The sequence below is a fragment of the Triturus cristatus genome, chromosome 9 (assembly GCF_964204655.1).
Source record: "Triturus cristatus chromosome 9, aTriCri1.1, whole genome shotgun sequence".
Classification (NCBI taxonomy): domain Eukaryota; kingdom Metazoa; phylum Chordata; class Amphibia; order Caudata; family Salamandridae; genus Triturus; species Triturus cristatus.
In genome coordinates, this window is record NC_140592.1 from 651,485,680 (window position 1) to 651,498,345 (window position 12,666).

General features: G+C 39.1%; 1 protein-coding gene across 1 annotated transcript in view; it reads right to left on the reverse strand.

Moving 5' to 3' along the window:
- Positions 1–12,666, reverse strand: part of LOC146798443 (uncharacterized) — a 150,670-nt gene that overhangs the window by 84,869 nt on the left and 53,135 nt on the right. The window lies entirely within an intron of this gene.

The window sequence follows — 12,666 nt, forward strand, 5'->3', positions numbered from 1 at the left end:
GCATCTTTATAAGGACACAATTCTTCCATGCTCCTGATGCAAGTCCCATAGGGGTCTGCACCAAATTAATTCTTCTCAGGTCCAAACATAGCCGGGTATTAGGGGTGCTGAAAGGGGAGTTCAACAGATCTTTTAAGATTAAGCAGAATAACTGCAGTAGTAGCAATGATCTGAAGTGACCATATCAGCTTTCAGTGCAATCTCATTTAGTATTGGTTCCACTTCTGGAAGACAAATCTGTCTATTAATGCAGTTAAAAACAAAAAAAAAATTAAACTTAATTTCACGAAAACATATTGGAGCAACATTCCAACACAGGTTTACTCCATCTGCTAAACAATCAATATTTACGTTTTCTGCTGTTTTATGAATGCGTGCAATTTGCCAATGGTAACACCATATGTGCAATACACAAATTAGCAAAGAATAGAACACATGTAATGCTAGACATCCTTAGCTAGGAAGGATTGGTCCTCGAAGTATATTTTTTGTGTAAAACGTGTTATTATTTTGAAAAAAGAAAAGTATGGCTTGGACAAGTGGGGAACACATTCCACCGTATTTGCAAAGCATAGCAATAGTCTGCAATTAAAAACAAACAACGTATTCCGGTCTGTTCGCCGGATTCGCTTTGCGTTGTGTATGGTCCCACTAAACCTAAACAAGAGCATAGAACATTTGTTTTTACAAATACTCCAACTTGTCATCATTTCATCATTAACTCCTCCCTACCCCCTACAGCCCTCCTTCCAAACCTGCTGTCTTTGCTTGTCCTTTGTCTTCAGAGGCCTATCTAGCCCTGTCAAAAATGTATTTATGCTAAGACTTGAAGTTTCACTTTTTGGCAGGCGGCATGCTAGAAAATATGCGGTTGACAAAAAAGCCAAGACTACAGAAGCTGTGACATGAGCTGCTTGATACCAGTAGTGTTGAAAGTCGAGGCCATGGCACCTTCTCCAGAGGACAACCATCTAGTGATTTTTAGGTCTCGCCTGACCCAGCGCATACGCTGGTCTGGCGAGACTTATTGAGAGGGCTCCAAAAAGTGCTACCAGGCCAGCCTAGAGCTACAGTGCATGTGCGCGGGCGCGCGTGCCGCGCTTTACCGCGATTACTTTCACTTTTGCGGCCGCACAATGATGTTTGATCGTGATCGCGTTTGCGGCCGCACTGCATAGCCAATAGGTCTCGGTTTTGAGACCTTATAAGTATTTAGTTATGCAACTGTTGCATAGCTAAACACATATAAGGTCCCAAAGGCGAGACTTATTGGCTATGCCCATGCTTGTTATCTTTGTAGCAGACCTGGCGTCAAACTTACAGTTCAGGGAGCCACAGGCCAGATAGGGGCTGTGAGGCCCAACTCATGGTGGTGGAGATTGTTTGTCACTAGTCTCCTGTTGGTCACCCTACTATGGCTATGTAAACTGAGCCAAAAACAACCCTTTCCACACTTTACTCTGTGTTGTGAGGGTGACCACTAACTCTCCAAGAATCATTTGACTGCAGGGGACGGGAGCTGAGAACTCAACTAACAGGCACAATAATGAACTGTTCAACTTAGCACGTATATTTTGTTGAAAAGAAAATATCTGAATTCTACAGCAAAATGCAACACTACACACTTCAAAGGTGGTTCAGGTACAGGGTTATATACCTACTACAGAATCTAATGGAATTACCATACCTTCAATGGTGTCCGCCATCTCCCTGCTTCTCTCTTGTATGACTCAGGCAAAGATATGGATACAAGCACAGACAAGTGTCCTGTAAAGTTCACTAGCGTTTACCTCAAAGTTTAGTGTATTAGTACCAAATAGTCTTGCGTTCAATCCATACAAGCGTTGATGTATATTTTTAGTTTTGGTAATGACCATTTTCAAGGTGTTCACACAATTTCACTTATTTGGGACACAAAGGAGCGTCAGTAAAGATGGAGAAGAGCAAGACCTCTTGGCATGACATGATTACACCCAAACAATTCACAGCAAGGCATGCCAATCTTCTGGTGTATTCAAGACTTGTGGTCTAGATCACATTAAATCTTGACAAACGTTTGGCAATGTCTCTGCCACTTTGTAGAATCTGAAGCGCTTTGAACACTTGTCAACTAAAATCACTTCCAGAGTTCTTACAGTCTCTATGATGGGTTACAAGTTGTTGATAAAGTATTTTAGTATTTGCAGAAGAAAAGTTAGCCTGAACGAACTGGTCTGACAAATTACAGCCTCTGAGAAAGACAAACATGGGTAGATCCAGTGAAAGGGGTCCCAGCGCCCAATATATTCCAATGTCTCTTGATACACTTGGAAACAAAGTTGAAAAGAGGATTAAAAGTAGTAACCAAAACCAATGTATCATCAGAATCTTTTGGTTGAGGCGTGAGTAAGCTCTCCCTTGGACAGCACCAAGCAGTACCAAGTACGGGTATGGGTAGTACCAAGGACTGAGCAGTTGAGTTAAACTCTATCCCCCCATTTAAAGCACACAATTTAATGCAACAGATGGGTTTCTGGTTGGTAGAGGTGTGCACCCTGTCCAAGCAGGAACCACAGTCCTAGTGAGGGTAAGTCACAACACAAACTAAATTATCCTGTGCTCACCCTCCGGCAGCTTGGCACAGAGAGCAGTCAGGCTTGATTCAGAGGTAATGTGTAAAGTATTTGTGCAACACCTCATACAGTAAAACTGTGAAAACACCCTAAAAAGAATCCACACCAGGTTAGACGAATAGCTTATGATTTTATAAATAAAACAAGACCAAAATGTCAAAAAATCCATTAATGAGATGTCAAGATATACATTTTTAAAGAATAAATGTCAAAATAGCACTTAGAAGCAATAAGCACTTAAAGGGGTTATCTGGTCGTGCTAGACCGGGGCAAAGTCAAAAGTTCAGGCCGACCAGGACGGAGCGTGAGCCAGATACAGGGACCCAATTGGGCTCGCTTAACCAAAGTGCCTTGATCAGGGATGCGTCATCGTTGACGTAGATGCGAGGTGCAGCTGAGTAGTAGATTTCTCCATGCAACTGCGGTGATGCGTCAATTCCGAGTGCCAGACGCTGGTCTCGGATGCGATGCTCGACTACTGCTCCCGCAATAGGCGATACGTTGATTCCGAAGACGATGCAATAGTTTCGAGGGTGATGCGTGGGGTCCGTTCCACGCCATCACACTTCCAAGGGTACAGGACTGGGCTGGTACCGGTTGGCGGGTCAGACTCACAACTTGCACAAAGTCCAGGAGCACATATAGGAAGTTGAAGTCTTTGATATTCCTGTGACTTGGACCAGGAGGCAAGCCAGCAAGACCTTGGAGTCAGTCTGGGTTCAAGTGATGCAGACCTAGTCCTTCTTACCCAGGCAGGAGAACAGCTGTCAGCAGGGCAGCTCAGCAAGGCAAGAGCATAGCAAGGCAAAGTCCAACAAACCAGCAGCACAGCAGTTCTTCCTGGCAGAGTAGTTACAGGTCCAGAAGAGTACTGATTTGCTAGTGCCAATGGTCCAAAATGTATACCCAGTGATGCCTTTGAAGTGGGGGAGACTTCAAAGAAAGCTGTGAAGTGCACAGAGGTTCTCAGTTCCTGCCCTGACTCCAGACACACAACGGGGGGGATAATTAATCCTTTGTGTGAGGACAGGACACAGTTCATCCCACTTATCCTTCTCAGGATGGCCCATCTGCATGCAGATGACCACTCAGGCACACCTACCCTTCCTTTGTGTGCGACTGTCTAGAGGGAATGCAGGAAGCCAGTTGTCAAGCACCTCAGACGTGTATTCCAGAGACAGGCAGAAGGCACTAAATGGCTAAAGTAAGTAAATGCCAACTTTCTAAAAGTGGCATTTGCTGAACCAGAACATAAAATCCAACTTCACCATAAAGTTATGGTTTTAAATTGTGAGTTTAGTGACACCAAACTTGAAAGATCAATCTCTTCACAATTGGGAATTATACTTAAGAGATGTAATAAGGTAATCCCAATGTTATCCTACAAAGAGATAGCTTTGCAGTACTGAAAAATGACACTGGGATGTATTCACTACCAGGACATGCTAAACTTGAAAGTACATGTCCTGCCTTTTAAATATATATCACCCTGCCCTGTGGGTAGACAGGGCCTACTTTAGGAGTGATTTTGCTAGTCTTTGACAAAGGCTGAGATTAGGGATGTCTCAGCAGCTGCTCGCACGCATCGCAAGTAAAGATTCAAAAGAAATTAAAATATCAATAAAAGGGAAGGAGTGCATTCTCATAATTTGTACTTTGCTTTGCAACATATCGTCCCTACTTGAGTTTGCACCCCACGTGGATTGAAGCTGGATTGTTTATATTCATTAGACATAATGTCTATCACTATGGAGACATGGAAAATGTGACATCCAAAGTGGACTGTAAAAGTGGAATATTTTTTAACATCACATTGAAATTTGATCATATGAGCAGATGAATCTTGAAATGTTCGAGCTGCTTTTTTGAAATTTCAAACGCATGTTATTTTATTCTTTTTTTGACAGATTATGGACACGTATTTGGCAATTGAATATATAGGATTTCCGTAGACATCACTTTACTTTCATGACACTGACACAAGCGAATGAGTTGGGGGGAGCCAAGCGGGTCTGTTTGGTTTTTAATGGGAGAGTGAAACGCATTGTGGGACATTGAGTTTGTTTCATTATACATTGTAGTATACAACCACTGTGATAAGAGGGATTGGTCACATGTTTATTTTGAATTAGCAAATCAAGTTTGACATACAGGAGACACGAGGGAGGGAACCTTCTGCGATAATTGGTTATAAACAAGGGAGAACGTTAGCAGTTTTGTAGAGAGAGAGAGTGAAACGCACACATTGTGAAAAATCGCCGTTCAAGGCTTTGAAGAGGTAATGTGTTGTAGAGTTGAGATTGTGGGATGTATGGTTGATGGGAGGGAGGGGCTGAGATGATCAGCTATCTGACAGAGGGGTTGGCAATCAATAGGGGATTATGAACAGTTCATTTTGATATATTGAATTATTATTATATTTTTGATTTGGAGGTATTTATTGATTTGAGTGTACACATACTGGGGAGAGTAATGTTTTTCGTTTGCAGTGTAAGTAGGATAGGTAGGAAGGGCACTGTAGGGTGGAGGCAATGGGTGATGTAGTAATTTATTTTATACGAGTAAGTCTGTATTGAATATTAAGTTGATCTGTTTTTTGTATCCATTTCAGTGGCCCCTGATGAAGAGTCATTAGACTCGAAATGCATTGGGCATAATTTCAATTAGCCTACTTTGTAATATGGTTGACCTCACGTGCCACTGTTAAAGGCCTGGATGGGCAGCAGTATGCATTTGAAACTGGCGAATAAAAAAATTAAAAAAATTAAAAAAAATATTCAGGCACAACCATCCTGTCTTCGTAGTGATTTAAATAAGCGAGAAGATTAATAAAACGGTGAAAAATTGTGATATACAACGTTACATATGGTGAAATTCGGAGGAAATTGTTCACGTTGAGGGGTCAGTCCCTATTCAGCAGTGCGACAGAAAGGCGCGTTAGTGAAGCGCTCATTTTTGCTAAACTTTCTAAAAGTGGCATTTGCTGAACCAGAACATAAAATCCAACTTCACCATAAAGTTATGGTTTTAAATTGTGAGTTTAGTGACACCAAACTTGAAAGATCACTCTCTTCACAATTGGGAATTATACTTAAGAGATGTAATAAGTTATCCCAATGTTATCCTACAAAGAGATAGCTTTGCAGTACTGAAAAATGACACTGGGATTTATTCACTACCAGGACATGCTAAACTTGAAAGTACATGTCCTGCCTTTTAAATATATATCACCCTGCCCTGTGGGTAGACAGGGCCTACTTTAGGAGTGATTTATATGAATGAAAAGAGCAGCATTATACCTGGTAAGAGGGCTACCTTGCGAGGTCGAGGGGGTAGTTGAAAAATGCACATGCAGGTTCTGCAAAGGCAGTCCCGAGCCATGGTTGCATGGCTACTTAAGTGAGTGGCACAATGAATACTTCAGGCCCACTAGCAGCATTTAATTTACAGACCCTGGGTACATGTAGTGCACTTAACTTGGGACTTATAAGTAAATTAAATATGCCAATTGGTGTTAAACCAATGTGACCATGTTTAGGGTAGAGAACACAAGCACTTTAGCAATAGTCAACAATGGTAAAATAAGTCCTAAAACCGTTTTGGAAAGAACAGGGCCCCTGAATGTAGGATAAATGTACCCTGACAGGCAAAATACAACTATGGGGAATGACACACCTGGGCACGGTGAATATCACATAAAACAGGCACATCTATTCTAAACAATCAACATGATAACAATAGTTTGTTAAAGACAAATCTTGAACTAGTATATGTTAACTTGGTTTATTTTTTCATATTTTATTTTTTTGATACAAAAATATATCCTAATTCTAACACTTTTTTTTAATTAAAAAAGTTTTTTTTCAATTAATATACATTTTTTTACACACTGATAAACAATTGTCAAAAGATCATAAACAGTTGTCATATTTTTCATATTATTATTATTATAGTACAAACATTTCTGCGATAATGATGACAAAATACTCAATATTGTTAAACCAATAATCAAGTTGGTGATGTGTAGAGACTGGCGGCATGTTGACAAACTACGAGCATTTCGGCATAGGCCTTCGTCAGGACTCCGTCACAGTGGTTACTATTGGGTGTTTATGATTTGAAACAGACCCAAGCAATCTTTGGCAGATAATGATTCCGCTGCTGCCGTGTATTTGCTTTCAGATTTTAATTTGCTCCCAGAATGGATAGCCCTCTGTGATTTCTCTCCTGCACCAGCAACGTCTACTGATAGATGTAGATTATTGGGCCACTTACTGCCAGAATGGTAGTCCAGATACACCACAAAAGTTGAATTTCACTCCCTCATCTGTCACTAGGAGCATGCTCACTTTTTTTTTTTTAAATTAAACAGAGTTTTATATAGCGTGAACGTGACCCGAATCAGGTATCACAGCGCTTTACATAGCACCGGTTGCATTACATGAGGACACATTCAATTTTTTAAAAAAACAAATTTTGTTAGGCACAGGGAGATTAAGTGATTTGCCCAGAATCACAGGATGTTCAGCGTCATTGCCGAGACTCAGACCCACATCCTCAGATTCGAGGTCAACCACCCTAGCCGTTAAGCCAAGTCCTCTCCCCAACTCCTCTCACTTTGGGCCTCTCAAAGTGAGGCTTTAGATTATTCAAATGGAGCACCTTTATGGGGTCCCTAGAGGTCTGGTGGTCCACCAGGTAGGTGGCCTTCACCTTTTGCAGTGTATTATGAGTAGGGGTCCCTGAGAAAAGCACAACTGAGTTACTTTAGTATCTAGCGTTAAATTAGTGCCTTACCAAACCGTTGGGCGCCATGTAGTGTAGTTCCTATATCCCTGATAGGCTCTACGCATTGGAATAATATACACTATACATTTGACATAGGACTGAGGTCAGTATGTCTCTATCGAGTACATTAAACTTAATTCCTTGTGTGTGCCAGCTAATTCAGAGGTCACTAGATACTTCTTGAATAAACAAGAAGGGATTAGTTTCTGACAACCGCATAAACATGACAACTTTGTTTCCCTTAGAGTCGGAACAACCTCAGAACCGTGGAAACAATAGATAACAGTTTCACCCAGTCAATCGTGCATGCTTTGTTTCTACAGAGCTGCATAGAAATAGAGAGACGGGTGTTTCAATAAAAAGGGTTTATTGAACAGTCTTATTTCTTGTGCAAGAGATATGAACTGCTACAATCGTAAGACAGCCTGTGAAGTACAATATGTACAGAGTTAGAAGTAAGATAAAACAATACTGCAATAGCATGGTTTGTAGCTATGACATCTATTAATTAAAATACATACATAAATAACACAGGCTAAAATGTGAATACTCATCTGATGCTTCTAAATAGTTCTACTCCAGTGTACCTAACCTAAGTGTAGTATGAGGTAAGAAGTAGGTGTTGTTTTCTAAAGTATAGCTAGCTATAGTTTTAGTTTTGCCAAGAGTTGCCAAAAGTTTCTCTAAGTTCTAGTCTACTCCATACCTTAGACTGTGCGAGGTTGGAATCTCTTTCCGGGACTCAATATCTAACACCCCGCAAGGGGAGTCAGCAACACTGGAGCTGGATTCTCTGCGAGGAGTATGACAGCGTCTGGTCAGTGCATCAGGCTGGAACTCGATCTCCTTCCCACCTTGCCGTGGCGAACCGCAAGTAGGCAGTCGAGCTGGATCATACCGGAACCGTGCTTTGCCAAGGCAAGTGCAGGTATATTTATACCTTGAAGGTGTTAAGGAATGCCTGTATTGACGTAAAAGTCGGACATCGGAACGTCATGAATGAACCCCTAAGGAATAGGTGTTCATGCATAATAATGAGTTCTTGGAGAAATCAATATCCAAGCAAGGGAAATTCCTAGAGGCTTAAGAGTCTGGTTTTCCAAGAACTCATTGTGACGTGGATTGATGGATGTAGGAGACCATGCCTGTATTTGGTTATCATGGATAATGCCTAAATAAGGGCTGGACTTTCTATGCCTAAATAAGGGCAATATGAATTGTACCTATATAAGGACATAAATCGGGAAACCTATTTACAGAATCACACAACACAACACTTTGGCTCCTTAATTTCTTAAGGGCCAGTCCAGTGGTCCTGTCAAGATCTGGCTCTACTGGTTACATGACCCATACTTTCTGGCCAGGCTGAAACTTCACCAATGTGGCTGTTGGAAAATGGTCCTCTCTGAAAGGTCACCCCACACCTTTTGCCTTCCTCCTCTTCTTTTTCAGATCAGAAGATTCTCTGCCAGAAGAATTATTCAAAATATGTGAGTGAGCACTTCTTTCAATATTAGATAAGCTATTTATGAAGATTTTGTAGTGGAATGGCAGTCATAAAATCCTAGAATACAGCAAACTGTGCTTTTTAAAAAAAGTTAAACCAGCTGAAGAAATTGACTTTTATATGCCTGTCCCTTTAATCAACATTGATGCAAATGTTTATTCTAAAATTCAAGTAACTCAGTTAGCTAGTTAATAATCAAGGGGTATCCCAACAACAGCACATTACTCAACCTACCAATACAACCATTACATTATTTAATTTTCCACAAACTGGAGATAAATAGGTGGTTGTAAGTCTTTAGATACTGAAAAGTCATTTGATTGAATTTTATAGCCCTACATTTGGCCAGTTTTGTGAGAGAAGGGGTTTGGTGAACAGTATACCAAACTGGTCCAAGAGCTCTTTCTCAACAACAGGCTAGGATTATAATTAATGAGTCTGCATCTGTTCTGGGTCCTTTAAGATTACCAGAGGAACACACCAAGGATGTCGCGTCTCTCCGCTATTGTTTGCTATATATCGAGGACCTTACCCAAGACATATGCTGGATAATGTGACATTGTACCATTCGATGAGCACACACAAAGTTTCTGTTTATGCTGACAATGTGAGTATAAATACTACTAAGTTAGGGAGTGGGATTTTTGCAACTGAATGTGAGCATTACCAGTTTGGAAAGGTCTGCGGGTATGTAGCACAAATGTTGTCAGTGAAGCAATATATTTAGGTATTAAGATCAATTTCAAAGTTTAAACAATATTTTAAATTTACTACAAGCCTCTATATAGACAAACCCTTGTATTAATGTGAAATTGGCATAGGTTACACATTAGTCAGACTGGAAAAATCAATTTAATAAAAATGATGATTCTAAGGTTCTTTACTTGTTTCAATCAATTCCATTTCTAGTTACTAATTGTTATTTTAAAAATGGGATTCTGCAATCAATAGATTTACACAGGGCTATTAGAAAAGGAGACAGGCATTTAGATTCCTTAGATTACGTACTGACAAAGGGATTTGTGCTGTGTCTAATTTTGTTTTACTACTGTGCATCTATGAGTAGAATAATTTAATCACTGGCATGTTCTTCTAAGTCAATGAAATTTTATTCACACACAACCCGTATTCTTGAACTGATAGGTTTTATACCGTTTGATCTGCTTGCGCAAGTGTAAATCAAGGTATTACCAAAAGTTATTTCAGATCAAAAACATTTTTAATATATTACAATCATGGTTAATTAAGGCTCTATAAATAATCAGAATAAAAACCAGGACACACAATAGAAGGCTGTTTAGTGATACAGAGTACATCAAATATATGAATCAAAAAGTAATTTGCTTCCTTTAGACAAACCCTTGTATTACTGTGGAACTGCGCATAGGTTGCCCATACATCTGATCAGAAGGTATCATTTGTAAAAATGACGATTCTGTTCAAGTTCCTTTACTTGTTTCAGTCACTTTCACTGTTGCTCCTTAATCATTTTTTTAAAGCAATTGGATTCTGCAATTAGTAGCTTTATATGGGTTATAATAAAATCAGACGGGCATTTAGATTCCTCAAACTACCCACTGAAGAAAGAGGGCGGGAAATGCAAAAGTTTTGGTTTTACTACTGGCAACTATGGGTAGAATAATTGTATTGCTAGCATCATCTTCTATGTCAGTGAAACCTCCTTCTGTATATAATCTCTGTCTGGGTAGGTTAACCAGTGGATGCTTTATCAGAATTTTGGATCCTATTAGAAGAGAGTCAAGTTCAAGACTCTAAGAGCGGTTATTTTAATTTGTTAGGTATAATCCCAATCACATTATATACCCTTTTATTGGAGAATAATTACTCACCAAAATCTTTCAAGATCATTAGTGTAAGTTTTGGGCAGCTATGATTAAAGGCATGAGGGACCACTATATTTAGGGCAATATTTACTCTTATTAAGAGCTGAAAAATAAGTATGGACTCCCCTAGACTGTCTTTTTTTAAACATCTTCAGATCTGGGCATATTTAAATCACACTTCACCTGGCCAATTTAACACAGAGATTATTCCACTAATGGAGATGTTATGTGAGAGACACACAGAAATCAAGATTCAAAACATATATCAGGTATTTAATAACACATTGCCCGACGACTTAGAATCGCTTGCATCACATTGGAGCCCTGACTTTGATTGTCCAATTTCAAAAAAGAGATTCGAAGGCCCATTAATCAGGATCATAAACTGCTTAAATAGGCAAATTGGAAAATCCGTCAGTTCAAATGGATTAATAAGCTATATTCCATTAGGGCGAATTTGGACTGCTCAAGGTATGAAGCAGAGGATGTTAACAAGATTGGTCAAATAATAGGAAGGGAAGTTGTAATCAATACCCAAACTGTAAATTGAGGTGCACATTGACAGGAAAAGGGGAGGCTCAAAGGATATTGGTTATTGCAATTGCTGTTGCTCAAATGTGTATTGTTATATGTTGGAAAAACAAAGAACCAACAGCTGCAGAGCAGTGATTTAATACATTTTTATATGTCAATAAACTAGAGAAAGTTATCTTCCGTACAAAGTTATCAAAGGTCATTTACAGTTTAAAAATGTCTGGGGACTTACACATGCCTGGCTTTAACAATATTTTAATAAGACAAAGTTTAGAGGGTGAATTGTAATTGAAATCATTTGAAGACATACACTGAACTGGACTGAGGAATACTAAATATTTTATTTAGTAAGCAAAAAATATTTACTTGCTGTATTTAAAATGTAGCCTGTTTAATTATGTGTTGATTTGTGGCTTCTGATTGATTTCTCAAACCAATAATTGAAAAATATATATATTTTAAAGATGCTCAATTATTAATTCCTTAGGACATTTTCCTGTTGATTTATGGGACTTGCAAGGCTTGACTTAGCACTTGATTTACAGATATTTGGAGAACGTTGCTCTCTATATAGCTTTTGTTTTTTCTTACCAATAGTTGCCAAGTGACCATTAATCATCCCACCATTCAGTTTACCAACTTCCGCATTTACTTATTTTTCTGTGTCCTACTCCCACACGTCAGGAATTTACTGAATTCACTTCCGTTAAAAGCTAGGCAGTTGTACCTTTTTAGCACATCTGATATCCTCATGTAGAATACATTTAATTTACTGTATGGAGTACCACAGATGTGATGTCAACAACATCATATGTACAATCAGAAAACAAGAATAATCCTCATTCATTCCACACAAATAATGCCCAGAGTCTATCGATATCTGCAAAATCTGATGCCAAAGTGGACCATATTGAATGTGGTAATTTGGACTTGTGTACTCCTTTCTCTTGCAGTACATGGACATAGATGTCAATTTTGCATTGTCTTTCCAACTTGGCTGTCCATTCTTGGAAAACGTAGCTCAAAAACGCTTAAAAAAACTTTGTTGCTGATAATCCTTTATGATTTTCATGAACATAGCCAAGCACAAATTTTTGCAAACTACGTGACATAACTAACCTAGTACCACTTAAGAAAATACCATTCAAAATCACGGTTAATTCAGTTTGTACATTCCAAAATGAAAGAACATCCCTTATCCTTACTTACTTCAGGTCAAAATCATGTTGTATTATTTATGTGTCTCCACTTGTTTAGAGCTATTATTTTCTTTTCCTCTTAAATTGTTTTTTTCAATTATGCAGCTATCAGCTCTTTTCTTTCGCCTTGGGTACTGCTGATTTGATTATGAAACACATATTTCTCAGCAGTAGACTGGTTT